Genomic DNA, 20612 nt, shown 5'->3' with positions numbered 1-20612 from the left:
CACTTGACCTCTTCCCCCAACGGCATTGGAGGTTAAATCCTTGGTCGCCATGTCCCCTGCCGCTGTCATGTTAGAAGTGAGCTTGAGTTTAATTGTAGCATTCGAGAGGGTTTCGGTTGTTGTTACCATTCGCCGTAGAAGGCTCCTTGTGATCATAGCCTCTTGGAGCCGTTCCTCCATGCTACTATCCCTACATTCTCAAGTTCCTACATTTCTTTGTTCTTGTTCCCGGCCGGGAGGGGGAAATTGACTTAAGAGTGGGGCCCACGGACAACAAAAAACAACCCGGCAGAGGCGTGTGCTCTATTTCATGGATTGTTATCGTTGTACGCAGATAGAGTGAGGACGTTGATCGTCATTGGCGATTCAAGCATAATTATCAACCTTTTGGACCCTAAAAATGCTCCCTCTTAAAAGAATTGGTTGGAAAGCCAAAGAAAAATGACAATACCCCCGGCAAAGGAAGGAGACCTAACAAACCGATCAAGATCAAGATTGGGTGTCGCCAAATGACAAGCCCAAGAAGGAGGTGTAGCTCCCACAACTGTGGCTAGGAGTAGCAGCGCTCTGTTTGTTGGCAGCAAATAATAAATTTCTATCTCAAGTAGGAATAAGGAAGGGATGCTTCCCAGGGCCAAACGGGTGTAGCGGATGCCTGGAGGAAGAGGAAGACTGGATCATTTACAAGAAACCTAGATAGGATCCTCCATGATAGCAATCACAAAAACCTGGGTCAAACAGGGAGGAAGACTCAATCTTCTACTAGTGCACTAAAGAAACCTAGATAGGATCATCCATTGTACTTGGATTCGCTCTAGATTTCGTTGTCCAATGATGATTAATTTGATCAAGGGGTTTCCACACCTCTCACATGCAGATGCTCTTCAAGTGCCATGATGGATGGATTCATTTTGCGACAGGGCGGATTGATGGCTTGAATTGCCATCATTAAAGTTCCTTGATCCTCCCACATTATTCCTATATGATGCTCTCTATGCATGATTCTCGATGTGGAGTTGTTGATTTTTGTGTTTTCGTACCCCCCCGGAGGATGCTCCAAATCTGCATATCTTCTTGCACCCGTCCTTCCTGCTCCTTACCTTTTCGAGTTTCAAATTGGCTATGAGGGAAGGCGACAATGGATTCCAACCTCCAATGGTCCATGGAAGATTTTCGATTCCTTAATTGCTCACGGTTGAGTTTTGAGTCCCCTTTCAGGTTTATGCTTCCACATTCAAATAAATTTATGGACGCTTCCGTTCCTTCTTGGATGCCACAACGTCGACATAATCCTTGGCAGGTTAGACTATATTCCCTACAGCAACATAGGCTGGTTCTTCCATGCGATTCCTCATTACAAACTCAAAAGCTGCATTGCTAGGGCAACCTCTTGAAGAACCATCAAGATCGAAATCGAATTTAGAATGGAGACTTTCACAACTGGACATATAGTAATTGGATTTCTGGTTTTTACAGCGTGAAATATATGTTATATCTATTTTTTGAGCCAACGTGGTTCAAGTGAAACACGGGCTAACAGAACAGTGGAAGAGCAGAGAACAGTTTGGCAAACGTTTGGCTCAGCAATATTTCATGCATTCCAATGTCACAATTGATTTTTGTTACCTTGAAAGAAGGGGCCCAAGACCAAAGTTGCAAATTCTCATTCCTATTTGCCCATCGGGTTTGGATGATGTTGTTCAAAGTGTCATCTGCCTTTGCCCAAAACGAGTCCAGCAATCCTATATCTGTGGAGAGGAGAAAATGCAGAAACAGGGTAACCACAGATTTTCCTAGTTTTAAAAGGAGCCATGTGAATGTGAGTGCGACCGAGACTCAGACCTATGGGTAAGTTGCGAGAAAAAAAGGACTTGGTCGTGCTGTGGTTTTAATTGTTATTGTTGTAACAGCAACAGCCATTGGAGGTTGCAAGTGCAAGCATTGTAAATTCCATTACCAGGATAACTAATAAAATAAAAAGGAAAACCCGTTGTGTTTATTTCTTTCTGTTATTATTCCTTGAGCACATGCACATGCTTGAGTTTGTGTCCCACCCAACTTCCCAGTGAACTGAACTGAACTGTGCGTGATGCTCTGTAGGCAGGGGCGGTCTTTGTCCAATCACCCTTGCTGCACCAAATAGAGTCAGAGCACAGAGCATCTAAATCTTTACCAATCAAAGTGAACTTCACATTCTTTTGCCCAAAATGAGTTGAGCAATCCTGTATATATATTTTTGAGCACGCACCCTGCACTCTCCCTAAGAAATCAATCCCTATTCTGCCCTCGTCGCAACATCATCTCATTGACTGTTCTGCCCTCTTCGCAACATCATCTCATTGACAATGAAAAGAAATCCCTGAACTCTCTAGAAACGTACTCACCCACATTGTCACATTTCAAAATTAAATTTTCAACGTTTCCCAGACTGCTGCTCATGTTGTTAGTGACATTGGAATATGCACGACATCCCTTTTGCAAAGTAGGCAAGCCATAGTTGAAATCGCTGCTGATATATATGTATAAACCAATTTCAGATCGGAAAACGCTTCCGTGCAGGGCACAACATTGAGAAAGTGCGTTAAAAGCTTAGGGAGTTGATAAAACTTATCAGTGGTATATATCCACCTTCAAAGCTTTTTACTGCGTTCTTCAAAGAACAACAGTTCGATCATATATTGGATTTAGGACGACTGAGCACTATGGAATTGAGATAGCTGGACCATGCGATTGAGCACACTATGGAATTGAAATTGAGATAGATAGCTGGACCATACGCTTGAGCACTATACTATGGAATTGAGATAGATAGGTGGACCATCAAAGGCTCTACAGACAGACTGTTGCTGGGTTGACATCAGAACGTGATGGTGAAGTTCGAAAAGCTGCAAACGGGGAAGAACTGGAAAATACCCAAAACGAGCGACAGTTATACACCATAATAATACCTGCTGGACTTGGGCGCGGTAAACAACACGATATCTGATCAAGTCAATGCGCGGCTAATCAACCGAATAGAATAGAAGAATATAGAAGACAAAATTTCATTTCATTCTGTAGTGGCCAGGCTGGTGCTGTAGTGCAACGCACAAGCGACGCCCGAGAGCCCCAATAGCAAGCTATTGTAAGTGGGCCCTCCCCCTAGAAAAATACATTTAATATCATGTGGTTCTATGAACCACGTATCAGATATTAAACTGATAAGAACAGATACTACACTTGATCTTAGCCAAAAGGCCGAGAAAGGTATGCTTTTCCTCTCCTCTTTCGCTTATTTTTCTATTACTCCCCTTCTCCTCTATCCCACTCATCCATGCATGTGGGATAACTCATTTCTATTTCTTCTGATACCCCTTACTACCATTTAAATAGACATGCTCTTTAATATCAAACTTATATTTTCAATATTCTCACTATTTTCACCTCCCTAGATCTATTTTACTTTTCGATTTGAGGGATCAAATGTCTTTTCACCTTAAAAGAGGTTTCCCAATCCCTTTTCACCCTAAAAGAAGTTTGCGAGATTTGATGCTTTACCGCGAATTCAGATGAATGTTATAATTAAAATGATCTAGAAAGTACAAATATGAACTTTAATGCTTTTTATATATAAATAAAAGTAACTAAATATCATAATATTATCTACAATTAAAAATATGAAACTTCATATATATATATATATATATATATATATATAATATCAAAATAATTAATTATATGGGAAACAATCACTAAAGATTTTTATTTTTATTTTTTCCCTTTCCATGTTATCTTAAACTTGTGGTGGATGTTATCGTAACATAATAATAATTTATATATTAATATAAAGGAAGAAATTACACTATTTTTAATGCCATTGGACATAATCAATGGAGATCATTGCTCACCCATTCCTTGAAGTCAAATTCACCGGGATGTGTCTTAACTTAGTCAAATTTAATCAACAACCTATTGTTATGTCGGCCTTTCCATATTTAATCACCCACCGCGTTAACGTATTGATCATGTTGTAATTGTTGATTATGATACAATATAGCGTGTTTAGTTGTCTTTGAGAAAGCATAATGAGTTTACTACCAAGTTAACATAAAACAAATTTATTAATGGTTTTGAAAGATTAATCCACTGAGACATTTATATTAACTACTTGTGGAGAGTATATCATGATTTGATTTTGGCTATTCACGAAAGGTATATCAAGGTCTAATTTTGCTGCGATGAATATATATATATATATATATATTTAATTCACCGTTACAAACTAAACTAATACTCACATAAACTAAATTAGCAGAAGAATTAAAGCTATACACTTATTAAGTCAGTTCTTGGGTTATAACACTTAATCTATTCGGTGCTTCACTCACACAAAACACTCGTCAAAGTTTAAGCTCTCTCGCACAGAAGCCTAGTCAAAGTTTAAGTTCGTGTGCAATGTACAACACTTTCAAAACTCTGCTCGTGAGTAATTTTCACATCTGCGTTGTTTCAAAAATGTGTTGCTAACCACTTTTACGAAACCCTAAGGAAGCAAGCTTTCGGTTCAAAGAGCCCTACAAAATCCCATTGTGATTGGTTTACCTGAGAGAGATAGAGAGAGAGGCATGAATTGCAGGTTAAGAAGCTGCTCGATGCCCCATACAGGGGCGGAAATGCGATCCTGTGAAATAGCGTTCGACGCCCATGGGCAACCGCATCTCTATTGTGGATCTCGAGAAGTCGGAGACTGCGACGCTCCCCTACGAGAACACCAAGAATGCGATGTAGATCGTTGTCCCCCAATAGGACCCTCCTGCTCTCCATTGATGATGAGGGCCAATGTCTGCTCATCAACCTCCACCGTCGCGTCCTCCTGTGGCTGGATTTCCTTCAAGAACGGCGTCTCGCCTATCAAATTTAGCCGCGACTTGGCCGCGACCGGAGGAGGGTTGACCGGGAGGAGAGCTCGGGGAGGATTCAATCTATATCTTCCTCCACTATCGACGTTCTATTCCATTCATATTAATATGTTAAATTAGCGAGAAGTTATGGCATCGGGGTAAAATAGAGTTTGGCCCTAAAACAAATCACAATGACCTACCACCTGTAATCAACAACTTGACCGCTCATATTCCTTTCACATATGGCAAAGTGTCAGGACCCCGAGCTGGCACCAAGGCCAACGGGCGCCCCTGATGGGTCGTGCTCACTTGATGGCGAAAAACCGACTTGGAGGTACGATGAGAGTGCCCAAGTGCGACGAGCGCTCCCGCATGGAGGAGAGGCGCCCAGGTCGACACAAGGGGCAGCGTGCACGAGTTGAGGGGCGCAAGCCCTAGGCGCGCACGCACGAAGGCGGGGCACCGAGAGAGATGTAGCGGGCACGCCAGCCCACACGACGTGGTATATCGAAGGGCACATGAAGAAGAGTGCCCGCCCACAGCGGAGAGCGTGCAAGGGAGAACGCGCACATCACAACGTAGCCATAACCTAACTTGTAACGTCCTGCGGTTTTGCCCGAAGTGCGACCGCGTTCAACCGTGGGCGAGCGTGCCGTTCGATGTGCAAAGTGCGGTTGGAGCGATGTGCGACGAAGTTATGCGACGTTCTCTTAAGTGTTATGCGACGATATGAGGAGAGGGCGTTGGTTTATATGCATAGAGCGTGGAACGACATGGCTAGAGGCCGACTTACGATGGAAGGCAAAGCCGACGAGTAAATGAAGTATTTGCGATAGCATTGGGGCTTTGGGCAAGTTGGTTGGGCAGCCAGACTTAGCCCCACACATGAGTATATATTGTAAATGCGATGGAGGCATTTTCAAAAATCCAACTCGCTCATACATCTTCGCTAAAGGAGTAGAGGCGCAGTCTTGTGCGCAAATACAAGGAGGAAAGGCGCAGTTTACACATGCGCCCATTCTTGGGCTAGTCGCACAATGGAAAGCGTTGAACTCGGTATTGGGTGAAGGTGCGGGCAGGTGCGCCCCGCGGTTGGGTGAGGCGTGCACGGTGGATGTGTGGCGCCCGGTTTGTGCGAAGGCTTGGCGTGGGTGTCTTGGTGACTCGTGTGAGCGCCCGCCCATCGTGCAAGTGTGCACGAAGACTTGTTGGTGTGTTGGGTTGTGAACGGAAGTGTGTCTCGGGTAGAGGCGCCCGTGTGTGGCGACTTGGAGGCGCGCCCAAGTTGGGCAAACAACACGATCGTGCGACAAGGTGAACAAAGGGTTGGTGAGTCGTGCGGCGACCGTGCTGAGGTGCCAACGAGCTAGGCAACCAAGTTTGCTGAAGTTGTGAAAATTGACTAAGTGTAAATTTGGGGTTTCCTAAGATTTAACTTGTACGTTGTAAAAGTGAAGATTGTATAATATATTGATTCGGGCAGACTCATATTGCAGGGAGTTGCCCCTCCCTTTATATTGTTGTGCATTTCTCTTGTATAACGCTGTTGATAATGAATGTGTATGGGTATTCATTCGTATAAAGGAACACATTAATAATACTTGGTTGCGAAACACAAACTAAGTAGGAAAAGTGGAATGTTAGGCGTAGTCTACAATCGTAAGTATTGGTGAAAAGAAAATGATTGGTAGTGCCGCACCTCGCTATAAGCGGTTGAAAGACTACCGCAGGTGTAGGGGCATGACAGGTGGTATCAGAGCTGGTAAACTGAATCAAGGAGCTGATTCTACGAAGACTGAAGACTTGGCAGGGAGCTCAAGTTTTGCAGGTGGCAGGTGGAATATCAGGGTGATTCAGGTGAACGGTGAAATAGGTTTAGCAGGGGTGAAGCTTTGTGCTTGGGCCAAGCTGAATGACAAGACATGGCAGGTTTGGAAGAATGCGAAGGGAAGCTCTTGCTTACCTTATACAGGTTGAAGCGGATGAAAGAAGAGAATCCCAGGATTCGAGATAAGCTTGAAGTCTTGGAAAAGAATGTTGAAGACGAACTTCTTCAACTTGGTTGGGCAATGGAGCAAGATGAAGTCGCAGATTATGTTGACAAGGAAGAGGAAGCCGTGATGATTGAAGATGTTGCAGATGTGACAACGATGGAGGATGAACTTGAGGTTGATCAAGTTGGACCAGGATCGTGCAGTTTGCAGACATGTATGGATGGGGATACTCACATGGAGGAGCCTCATGATGATGAAGTAAGTATTGATACTTGTGTTTCACTTGAGCATTTGGTAGATGGACCATATGCAGAGAAGGGAAGAATCAGTTTGCCGATGTAGAGGAACATCTTACCATGGATGTCTATGATGAGACCTTGTATGGAGAAGCAAGGGTTGTTGATTGTTGTAGGACTTGTTGGGGTTGTTTGTGACCTTATGGTAGAAGGTGCAAAGGCCCGTGACAAGGGAGGAACATGATGATCGTCGCGGAGGATTGGGTCATGCTTTAGCCACATGGAGAATTGGCTAAGTGCCCGGCATGACTCATGGACAGATTGAAGGGCACACACTTGGGTATGATGATACTTGGGTGGACTTCTCATGGCTGAGACCAAGAGCAACTCTTGGTGGAACCTTCAGTGGAGGAGCTATGATGGAAGGGACTCGTGAGAATGATGCTATGGTTGGGTGACCGAGTTCGCTAGACTGAAGATTGTAGACTTGGATGAAGATGACCGATTATTGTGATGAGTCTACTTGGTTAGATTACATGGGCAGCTTAGTCATGGACATCAGGTTGGAGACATGGATCATGGCAATCTTATGCAGGAACATTATGCAAAATCACTTGTAAAGGTGTCACTTATGGGCATCCAATGAGGAGTGTCAAGGCAGGGATGTTGTGCAGGTGGATTTGCTGGTGTGACATAGAGACTTATTATGAGCCGATGGAGAGGTTGTGCACTTATGTACAACAAGGCCATGGATTTGGATGGACTTATGAGTAAACTATGGAGCATTCCTATTACATGGAGAGCTGAGGCATCTTGCAGAGACCTTTGGGCCGAGACTTATATGCTTGCTGAGATGTTGGATGGAGATGACACATGGAGCTCATGATGACATGAGATTGTTGTGACTTTTGGAGTTACAACACTGATGATGCCTTGGTGGCAACACTTGGGCATGGGGTGAGCCGAGACTTAACCACTTGACACATGGGAGCTGATTGATCTATGATCATGGGCAGCACATGGATAGATGAGACAGGTGTATACTTGTTTCTATGATAGACTTGAGAGATGGCACATTGCAGATATGATGGAGGTTGCTTCATGGACCTGGATGTGGCACATCGAGAGTCGAAGTTTGATGAGATGATCTCTTCACTTTGAGGAGATGGATGTTTTGCAGATGGATGATGATGTTGGGATAGATGCGGCTGATTTCATGCAGCACATTGACACCAAACATCATGGACAACATGTTGCAGATGAGATGAAGACTACTTCATGGACCTGAGCATGGCTTACACTTGTATGGAGATGGATTCTTGATCGAGTTGAGGATGTGACGGGATGTTTTGAGAAACAACTGATGGTGGCATGAGGATGTGCATTCTCATGATTGAGCGTGACAGTTGGACTGGCCATCCGACTAGTTCAGGCATGGGGGCCGGCATGTGCAGAGATGTGTTAGCATTGGGTTGGAGTATCATGGCAGCAGTTCACATGAGGATGACACATGATAAGGTCGACACGATGTTGCAGGAAGCATGTAGCTTGTGATGGAGGGGACAGCCTTCCACGATGGAGAGCAGCATGTGGAGATTGTGACAGGGTGATCGATGGTCATGGATTGAGATGATCTCTAATGTATGGCATATCGATGAGGTGTATACCTTGGTACGGTAATCTTGGTGACAGATGGTTGCCGGGATGAGGCATGATGGAGACGATGGTTTTACATATGTTGCAGGGATGTTTGCATTATGTGGAGGAGTTGACATCATGGATATTGATGATCTTGGTGGATGGCTACCAGGATGATATGTTGTCGAGGACGACAATGACTTCAGGTGGAGGAGGATGTAACGTCCTGCGGTTCTGCCCTAAGTACGACTGCGTTCAACCATGGGCGAGCGCGCTGTTAGATGTGTGAAGTGCGGTTGGAGCGATGTGCGAAGAAGTTATGCGACGCTATGAGGAGAGGGCATTGGTTTATATGCATAGAGAATGGAACGACATGGCTGGAGGCTGACCTACGATGGAAGGCAAAGCCGACGAGTAAATGAAGTATTTGCGATAGCATTGGGGCTTTGGGCAAGTCGGCTGGGCAGCCAGACTTAGCCCCACACATGAGTATATATTGTAAATGCGATGGAGGCATTTGCAACAATCCAACTTGCTCATACATCTTCGCTAAAGGAGTAGAGGCGCAGTTTACACATGCGCCCATTCTTGGGCTAGTCACACAAAGGAAAGCATTGAACTCGGTATTGGGTGAAGGTGCGGGCAGGTGCTCCCGGCGGTTGGGTGAGGCGTGCACGGTGGATGTGTGGCGCCCAGTTTGTGCGAAGGCTTGGCGTGGGTGTCTTGGCGACTCGGGTGAGCGCCTGCCCATCGTGCAAGTGTGCACAAAGACTTGTTGGTGTGTTGGGTTGTGAACGGAAGTGTGTCTCGGGTAGAGGTGCCCGTGTGTGGCGACTTGGAGGCACGCCCAAGTTGGGCAAACAACACGATCGTGCGACAAGGTGAACGAAGGGTTGGTGAGTCGTGCGGCGACCGTGCGGAGGTGCCGACGAGCTGGGCAACCAAGTTTGTCGAAGTTGTGAAAATTGACTAAGTGTAAATTTGGGGTTTCCCAAGATTTAACTTGTACATTGTAAAAGTGAAGATTGTATAATATATTGATTCGGGCAGACTCATATTGCAGGGAGTTGCCCCTCCCTTTATACTGTTGTGCATTTCTATTGTATAATGCTATTGATAATGAATGTGTATGGGTATTCATTGGTATAAAGGAACACATTAATAATACTTGGTTGCGAAACACAAACTAAGTAGGAAAAGTGGAATGTTAGGCGTAGTCTACAATCGTAAGTAATGGTGAAAAGAAAACGATTGGTAGTGCCACACCTCGCTATAAGCGGTTGAAAGACTACCACAGGTGTAGGGGCATGACATAACTCGATGGACCCGCACCAACGAGCGCGCCCGCACACAAGGTGTGGTGCCCGGGCGCCGCGACGGTGCAAGGCACAACGGAAGTGCGACTGAGACGTAGCGAGCAGGTGCGTGACGGACGAGCGAGCAGGCAGCGCAATGTGGAGTGTGCTATTTAAACCGCCCAAGGATGAAGCAAAGGATAAGGATAGGATGACTTTAAGCGAGCTATTTAAACTAGCTCGAGATGGAACAACTCTAAGCGAGTCTAAGTGAGTCGCCTGAGAGCAATTGAGATTAAGAGATATAGGTTGCTAATTCATGGTGAATGCCTTCTTCAGATTATGAGGGTTTGCCACAATGGGAAACTGAAAATGAAATATTGGCCAACTTAGAAGACACATGATCAGTTCTGATGGCGTTCGATAAATGACGAAGTTTGGGGATCCATCCCCCTAAAGAATGTCTTCGGCATAATTAGTTAGTATGATATTTAAATTGTTTACTTATGTCTTGTATTGAAATACTTTTAAAAAGAATAATAATTATACATCTTCTCTATACTCAAAAGTGAAAATATATTATTTTTTTAACTATTAATTGCTTTATTTTTTAAAAGTTGATATAAATTTATGTTATTTCATATTAACATCTAAATATTTTAATTATGGTTGAGAGCAAGCGTGAAATGTTTTTTACCACATCTTCTAAGTTGTAATGTCAACAACAAATCTAATGGTAGGAGCAAGCTTATAGATATTTTATAATTATTTTAATCAAAATTGGCCAAATAGGTATATATTCATTTTAGTTATAGCGTAAATTATTTTTTTATTTAAAATATTTTATTTTCATTTTGAAAGAGATGTGTCAACTTGATACACATTTCCCTCATATTGGGGTGTAGAATTAGCCTCTACCAGCGGTAATATTTTTTACTTTTCACTTTTAATTACTTTATCATTTTTAAAGTTGATATAACATTATACTATTTTATATGAACATCCAAATATTTTATTTATAGGTGAGAGTGAGAAAATTATTTTTACCACATCATCAAATTTCTAATGTCAATAATTAATCGAGTGTGATTATTGATATTTTATTTTTTGTTTTTAATTATAGTATCCATTGTTCTTTTTTAAGAAAATATTTTATTTTTATTTTAAAAACGACGTGTAATTTGAGCACTGAAAGAATTACACTTCTCTTATATTAGAGATCTCCTATATTAGAGTGTAAAACTAGTTTGTGGGTACAACAATAAATTTTAGAAGAATGATGAAAAATATTTGAAAAAATTATGAAAAAATAATATTTAAAATAATATTATTTTTTAAATTGATAATTTTCTTTTATAAAATATAAAAAATATTTAAATAAATTTTCTAAAATAGTAACTAACAGCCATTAATAACCATTAAATGTATAAATGATATTAATATTAATATTTTTATTTTTAAGTCTAGTACATAAATTAATATTAATTGTTTTTTAAAATTTAAATAAAAATTCCCAATAATTAAAAATAATTAGAAAATCTAAATGTACTAAGTGAGACTGTGGCAGTCATCGCTGGGTAACAACGTTTAAATTAAAATAAAGTAATGGTGGCCGTCGAGTTTTACAATACATAAAACACTCTGAGATGATCGAATCCCTCTCTCTCCAACTGGGACGATGATTGTATCCCATAAAGTAATGATGGCTTCATGCTTTAGATTATTAGCAAGTTGAGTAGTTATGAAAATTGGATCTTCTTCAACATATAATTCATTACTTGAGAAACCATGGCATTCAATATTTAGTAGTGCCTTTTGATTTTTTACTTCATATCCACATTGCAACTTAACTCACATTTCTTTTACATTCTCAAAATGTCTCACTTTATCAGATTCGGGATTTCATATACCTTTCAAGATAACCTTGTTTTCTTATTTATTATGTTCATTGTTCTCTCCATTCACTATGGAGAACCATACATGTAAGTCAAGAGCCATTAAAAAAGATTCCATTTTTACTTTCCAAAGTGCATAACCTAATCCATTCAAAAATGGTACTCCATCTCGGGTAATCCAGTCCTTGTCAGCGATGGTCCTTGAAATCTATCTTCCAGTTGATAAATTGTTCCTAAAGGAACCTTCTATGATACCAATTGTTGGAAACTAGGATAATATTGAGAGGGTTTGGTGAATCAATATTATGACCAATTTCAACAATTATTACCAAAATACAACATTTCACTTCATTTATCAATCAAATATGTAAACAACTCATGAATCACACAAAAACATCATAAACAACATACACATATCTAACACACAGAGACACAAGATGTATGTGGAAACCCATAAATGGAGAAAACCAAAGATCTTCTTTTGTTTCTTTATGCAAATGCAATCTCTAACCTCCTATTACATTATGTTTGCTGGTACCATCTAGAAGGAAGTAGCTAGTCCCTGATTTACAAGCACCCACTTGCAAGAGGCACCAACCCCCAATCGTTTTACAAGCACCAACTCCCTAATTTGCAAGCACCCACTTCTAGGAGGCATCGACTCCTAAGTTTTTTTATAGGAACCCACCTAAAGGAAGCATCAACTCCCTAATGTGTAAGCACCAACTTACAGAACCTAGAATATCCCTTTTTCATAACATTTTTATACTCATATCTATTGGTACTTTGTCACTTTAAATGTCAGATTTGTATTTTTTCCTCTCACTACTTGAACCTTCAATCAACTAGATATTTCACTACACTACCAATATACTCAAGTTATTTATACTTCTAATATTAACTATTTCTATGATTTGGAACTCTCCCCTTAGGCCCAAATATGATAACAACTTCTCAAATATGCTCAGAAAACACTTTATCTACAGTCCCAGGTCTGATATCAACACTCATATTTGCTTCTTTTACCAGTCAACAACATCTCAAATTCCATATCTACATACAAATCTGTTATGGGATCTTCTACCCAACTCATCCTTCTTCAACACTCTTCAGACTCTCTCAAGCCTTTCAATTATTCATTGGGATAGCTAGCCTTCCTCTATTGATTTCATTTTCTTTTATAATTTTATCCATCATTTACCAAGGGTTTCAGTCCATGGTATTTTCCCATGGTAATTTTCTCTTTGACTATATCAATAGAAATATCATTTGACTTAATGAAGACAATGGAATGGGTATATATTCCATAGTGCTATCTCCTTGTAAATGTCTGATAGGATATTCTACTTAGCTATAATAACATTTTTTACAGAGAGGTTCTCTTACACATATATTTTCTTTAGATTTCCTTAAATCCCCTTATATATGCAACCATAAATGTGCCTTCATCCAACAACCTTAGGTTTCTTAGCTAAATTTGTTGCTTAATCACCAAATTTTAATTTTATCTACCTCCATAGACTTCACCTCTCTGGTGCATGTAACCAAGGGAAAGGAAAAACATTTTAAGTGCATAAGGCACTTGGCCTCTCAACTTCCAAAATTAACATTAACCAATAGTTAAATCACCTATGTCTTCCATTGGTGCTTGCTCAATCACAATTTTGATCAACAATTTATATTCATCCCAAATCCCTCCCCCCCCCTCTCGCATGCCCAATGGTTGATGGAGGGAGGGGTTTGTGATTTTTCATTTCATGCATATGCACAAAATCCTGTCATTCACACAGATTGAACGGTAGATATTTATCTTGGGGTATGCCTAATAGTGGAGGAAATATTGGAGGAAACATTGGTAATACTCAAGGTCCCCCTCCTAGAGGTAACATTGGCACCTCACAAGGAATGATTGTATGAGAAAGAAAACACCATGTATTTCAATATTTTAAAGAGTTCAAAAATATAATTGAAAAGAAAACAAGAAAATACATCAAGATCCTCTGATCAAATCAAGGGGGAGAATATACTTCAAGTGAATTCGTCAAGTACTACAAATCCCATAGAATTGTACAACAATACACAGTACCACATACTCCACAACATAATGGAGTGGTTGAAAGGAAGAAAAAAACCCTAGTAGAATGTGCACAAAGCATGTTTAAAGGTAAAAATATTGCTAATGCTTTTTGGGTTGAAGTTGTTAGCATTGTTGTTTATTTGAAAAATATAAGTCCAACTAAAACTTTAGATCATAAGACTCCTTTTGAAGTTATTTATGGTTATAAACCAATAGTAAGTCATTTAAGAATATTTGGATGCAAGGCATTTTTTCATGTTCTAAAGAAGATAGGAGAAAACTTGATGCAAAATCTATCAAGTGTATTGTCATTGGTTAATGTTATGATCATAAAGCATATAAGATGTTTGATCCATATACACATAAAGTATTTGCAATAAAAGATGTGTTATTTCATGAGCATACAGATGAAGGGCATGAGGAGGATAGTTATGATGCACGACACATTCCCTATGATTATGATGATGTCAAAGACGAAGTAGATAATAAGCCAAAACAAAAAGAGGAGGAAGAATCCATTAACATGGACACCTATAGTAGCAACAACACACCAAGAGGAAGAGATCACTCACCACAAAGCATGAGATGAGATGAAAGTAGTGAAGCACCAAGAAGGTCATCATATTAAACTCAACCACTAGTAAGATTTAAAGATTATGCCTTAATGACTAAAGTAATGAATGTCATAGAACCTTTGAATTTCAAACAAGATAATAAGCATAAAGAATGGAGGGATGCAATGAAGGAAGAATATGATTCCATAATGAAAAATAATACTTGGAAATTACGATAATTATCTAAAAATAAAGTACCCATAGGATTCAAATGGTTTTTCAAACCCAAATTTAATGTTGATGGAAGTATAGATAAATATAAGGCTAGTTTGGTTGTAAAAGGTTATTCACAGAAAGAGGGAATTGATTATGAAGAAACTTTTGCACCAGTGGCTAGTTAAACACAATTAGATTCATGATTGCATTAGCTACAAAATATAAATGGAAACTACATTAGTTATATGTTAAATTTTATTTTTTGAATGGAGAACTAAAGGAAGAAGTATATCTTGTTCAGCTAGAAGGGTTTGTTAAAAAGGGTCAAGAGCACCTTGTTTGTAAACTAAAGAAATTTTCATATGGATTAAAATAGGCACCAAGGTATTGGTATGTGAAGATTGACTTTTTATTTCCTCACAAAGGTTTTAAGAAAAGCAAGAGTGATCGTAACTTGTATATCAAGTTAGGTCAAAAGGGGCATGTTGTTATGATTTCCTTGTATGTTGATGACCTTATTATATCAGCAAATGCTTCTAAGTTAATTGATGAAGTTAAAAGACAATTGTCACAGGTATTTGAAATGAAAGACAATAGTGAATTTCATTATTTCTTAGGTCTTGAAATATGGAAAGAAGTTGGTTAGACATTGGTTACACAGAGAAAATATACTAGAGATCTACTCAAAATATTCAAAATGGGCCAATGTATGGTAGTATAAATACCTTTAAAACATAATGCCAAACTCTATAGTGATGATGGGACAAGAGAGGTGGATGGTACACTGTATCATCAGTTGGTGGGAAGTCTAAGCTATCTCACTACAACTAGGCAAGATGTTGCATATTCAGTCAACATCTTGAGTCAGTTCATGGCCAAGCCTCTTGAAAGCCATTGGAAAGCAGTGAAGAGAGTTATTGAGTATCTGAAAGGGACTGTTAACTTTGGTATTAAATATATTGATGATTTTGATGTTGATTTGGCAGGCTATTTCAATTTGAATTGGGCTAGAAATCCCTATGACAGAGGATCAACCTCAGGATATGCATTCATCCTTGGATCTGGGATTGGGGCATGGAGCAACAAGAAACAACCAACTCTTTATTTATCATCAACTAAAGCTAAGTACAAAGCTTTGTGCAGTGCTACTTGTGAAGCAATATGGTTGAGGTGAGTTCTCGAAGATGTGGGAGAAGCACAAAAAATGCCAACAATTATCAAATGTGATAATAAAAGAACCATTAAAATGGCCATCAATCATGTATACCATGCAAGATCTAAACATATTGAGGCTCAACATCATTTTGTCAGGGAAAATATGTAGTCCAAGGAAATTGATTTAATTTATTGTAATACCAATGAAAATGTGGCAAACATCTTTACAAAGCCTCTTGGAAAGGCAAAATTTGAAGTATGTAGGAATTAATTGGGTGTGGTAGAAAAAAAATTCTCCATTAAGGGGGGTGTCAGAATAATGAAGAAATCTAGAAGATTCCCCTATTTATAGAACTTGTTATGTTTTTGTTTGGATGGATTGCCTAATTAGTACTTGTTAGTTGTCAGATCTTATATTCTAGGAATTTTTTCAACCAAATTATAATCCTATATATGCATGATATTTCAGGCTTGGTGAACACAAGTGTGACTGGTGCAGTCTCTTGTGTGAGTGACTATCTCACCAGTGAGATGCAACCCTTCATCCAATAATTTGTCTTTCATATTTTCTGATTATTTCTTGTTGTTTAAAATACACTTTTGAATGCATAAATAGATTCGTCGCTATGAAAAACCTCTAAGGCACTCAATCTTTGCAAATTAAACAACTTAAGCTTATGATTTTTAAAAATTTGCAATGGATTTTGAACAAAATTGACCATAAAAAATGTAGAGAAGAGAGTCATTTTATCTATGGGTTAAACTACAAGTAATTTTTGGAATAGCAATTTTTAGTTGTTGGGTTCAATATCACATGGTTCTAGTTAGTATTTGAGTTTCACAATGATAAAATTTGATTGGAATTCAAATATCTCCATAAAATTTGAATAAAATTAATTATTAAATTCAAATATATATAATTCATTAACTTATATATATATATATATATATATATATATATATACCTTTTACAATCTATAAATTTCATTATAATTAAATTATAAAATATTACTTGGAAATTCAACTTTCTATTATTCATTTACATTTTCTACTACAAAAATGAAACTAGCTTCTATGACCCATTTTTGTTTCCTGGTTTCAGAGAGACTTGTTATGCACGATCAACAACATCAAGCAAAAATAAACAAGTTTTCATTTATTTAATGATTCAATTAAGATGATGCTAATGTTTAAAAAATCTCTCTGGTGTGACTGATCTTTCAGTTGAAGTAGTGAGACAATTACTTGTTCATTCAAGTTATTTTTAGTGAGTTGAAGTAGTGAGACAGTTAATTGTTAGTTCGAGTTATTTTAAGTGAGGATATTTTTAGGAAACAAGTTTTCCTTTATTTCATGATTCAATTAAGAGGATGTTAATGTTTAAAAAATATCTACAGTGTGACTTGTTAGTGTCAGTAATTTCTACCTATCACCAGTGATCAAATATGTGTTTACCAAGTTTTGTTAGGGGTCTTAAAGTCAATTTTATCATGTCACTAGGTTTTTAGAATAAAATTTGGTCACGGGCTCGTGTGTCTAGGTTGTCAATTACTCCTTTACAAAATTGCCATGTTTTGGTCACTGTCATCATACACTTGGATGTACCATCTTTGAAAAATGTCACGGTCATCTTAGTTTCAGTATCATGATTGGCATTTAGTTCATTGTTTATCCATTAGGTCGCTAGGGTTTCATTCATTCAATTTCTCATTCCATTCATAAAATTGGCATGTGAAGGAGTAGTGATACAAATTGGTTCAAAAAGGTTTTATTTCAAATAAATATTTTGTAATAAGTTTCAAATAATCTCAAGTTGTATTCAAAGGTTCCTAATCTACATGGTTTCCAATGCAAAAGTGAGAAAGGCACAGTGTGGGCCACCCCATTACTATGAAAGGAATCAACTTTACAAGCTATACAAGACCATCATTGTTCCATTTCTCTCATTTAATTCATTGCTAAAGAAGCTCTCTCTCATCATCAATCGCTTCCTCACCATTTTTAGGGCCAAAGACATTCCAAAAATTGAGTTCCATCTCTTTCGCTACGTTTTTAAGTCATTTCCTTGCACTTTTCACTAGGCACGTTGCACTTTTCCCTGCATGTTGTGTTTTTTGTAGTGAACATTGTGCTTTTCCCTCTAAATGTTATGCTTTTTTTTAGGGGCGATCAAGTGAATTTCCAAGGGTTTTCAAGTGAAAATCAAGTCTCCAAAAGGGTTAATCAAGTAATTTGATGGCTCACATCCTTTCCAATCAATTTATTTCATATTTTTTATGGCGTAAACCTCCTCTTTTACCCCTACGCTCCGCTTTTTAGTAGCACTCTTCATTCTCGGTTTTTAAACCTTCAAACCCTTGCTTTCCTCTAGTTTTCATCTCCCTGCGCTCTTACACACTCATATATATGCCCTAAAGGCCCTAATACCCCACACTCATACTCCCTAAATCCTTAAAACCAAACCGTACCCCTATGCTGCATTTCTGGTAGCTTAATACCTTGGGCTGTTGTATAAATTCTACAGCCCTTCTTCCCCACTCATTTCACTTCCTATCACTTCCTAACACTCCCTCACACCCTTCCCTATCTCCCTTTTTTTTCCTACACCTATTCCTACTCCATAACCCCTTCATCCTATTCCCTCATTCCCTTCCCCTGTTTTTCCCTCTAGGGTTTGCACTCACAAGTTTACTATGGACGGAGAAAAGAATCCATACAAAAAAGCAGGTCAAAACAAGGAGACAAAGAAAAATAGGTCTCAAGAGGCAGAAAGAGCAAGAGAGTGAGCCATCTCCTCCACTAGGTTAAATGGACATTGACAAATCAATTGCTACACATAGGGATAGTTTTGCTTCAAAATATGTTTCTAACCAAATGGAGTTGAATTTTACAAAATTGAAAGAGGTTTTTGTTAAAAATAGAATAAGAAAAAAAAAACCTCATTCATTTTATTCAGAGATGTTACGATTTGGGAGAAATGACCAAAATACAGTTGCTATGGGAGAGTTTCTCAGTATTTTAGTGACCAACTACAAACTTCGATTCTGAACAAATGAGAAAGTATTTTTGAAAACTGGAGGAGGTGTTTGTTCCTAATATTCCAAGCTACAAAAAATCTCTCACTTTGCACACAGGCATCAGGTATTGGCATATAAGCTTTCCTCATTTCAACTTATTTGTTTGAGTGTGCAATGTTCTATTTTAATCACCTTTTTTCAAAGCATATTGTGGCCAATAAGAGATGAATCGTGGAAAACGGGATGAGGTTGTTGTGCAAAACATACAAAATAACAAAAAACTATCTCATATTTTCAAAATTAGTTATGGTTTTAGTGATATAGCTCTACCTTTCAGCCCTATTTTGTAGAAATTTGGCAATTTTTGGCACAGTCACCCTGCCAAAAGCATATCATGGGCCACGCTGCGCTTTTTCTAGAGGGCTCTAAATGACATAAAATCTACAGGTTTGGATATATATTGACTTATACATCAATTTTGGACACTTAGCTGCCTCAGTCATCAGCTTTTACAGGGTGAAAATGGCCAAAAATCACCTAAAAAACACCTTTCTGCCCTGTTTTTGGAGGCCACGCTATTCTTTTGAAAAGTCTTGGGAGAATTGATTTTTGAGGGGCTATACTTGGTATTTTCAGTGCTTGAGGACTCCACTTTGTATCAGATAGAAAGAGCTTTCCAATGATCTATCATGAGCTCAATTTTGAGTTCAGGAAGGCCTCCAAAAGTTTCATGCAATCTCACATTACACTTTTCCTGGGCTGCACTGCGCTTTTTACACATTCGCTGTGCGTTTTCCATGAGGCTAAATTTCATCTACAGTTTGACTTGATTTGAAATTTTACCTGTGTAAAGATGTAATTTAGAATGTAATCATGTAACTGAGATGTAATTATGCTAGATGAAAGTCAAATGAGGTAGATACATGCTAGTAAGTATTTTGTTTTGGTCAAATGAATGAGTTTTACTATATGGAGGGTTTGTTTTAACCTCCCTAGTCATTAGGGTTTTGGTTGAGACCTTTGGGGAAAAGCTCCAAAAGTCATGGATTCGAACCCTGAGAGTGGGGAGATGTTGTTTTGGTCTTTATGTATCATTTTCTTAGTGATAGAACATGTTGGACATCATAGGTGAGAATTTTGTAGCTTGTACTTCACTTAGTTAATCAAAGGATTAGTTGCAGCTATTATTCAGGAATTCATGGGCAGTGAGTTTGTGATGTTGTTTTATTTCTATGTTAGTTTCCTATGAATCAATACATCTCTATTAAACATGCTTAGCTTCTTCAATGATTTTCCTTATAGTTTATAAGCAGAATTCTTTGTTGTAAAGCTTTGTTTTGGTGGAAAATCTTTTATGTGTTCTTTCTTATTGATTAATGAATTCATGGTACACATGCTCATTAAAACCTTCTAAATCTCTTCAAACCCTACACTACATCAACTAAAATCTCAGATCCATCACAAGACATTGCTACCTTGCTCCTCCATATGCCTGCTACTGTAACCCTTTGAGGCCTAGACCTAGCTTCTTATTTCGCATTCCTGATCCAACAAGAAGAAAAAAACCCTAGAATTCCAAAACCTACTTGTGTTGAACATATCTAGCTTAAAATCCATCCTTTTCCAGTTAATCATTGGCTGTGAAATCATAGAGA

At 38.8% G+C, this 20612-nt stretch overlaps 1 non-coding gene across 1 annotated transcript; it reads right to left on the bottom strand.

The window, feature by feature from the left end:
* Nucleotides 1–3054: 3054 nt before the first annotated feature.
* Nucleotides 3055–3250, bottom strand: LOC149222609 (U2 spliceosomal RNA). The gene has a single exon (XR_016249854.1). It is a non-coding gene; the product is annotated as a U2 spliceosomal RNA (small nuclear RNA).
* Between the last annotated feature and the right edge of the window lie 17362 nt (nt 3251–20612).

The sequence above is a fragment of the Pinus tabuliformis genome, chromosome Q, assembly GCF_031772625.1.
Source record: "Pinus tabuliformis cultivar Carrire ecotype Pingquan chromosome Q, CPIR1, whole genome shotgun sequence".
In the NCBI taxonomy this organism is placed as follows: Eukaryota; Viridiplantae; Streptophyta; class Pinopsida; order Pinales; family Pinaceae; genus Pinus; species Pinus tabuliformis.
This window is presented reverse-complemented; position numbering and strand designations above follow the sequence as displayed.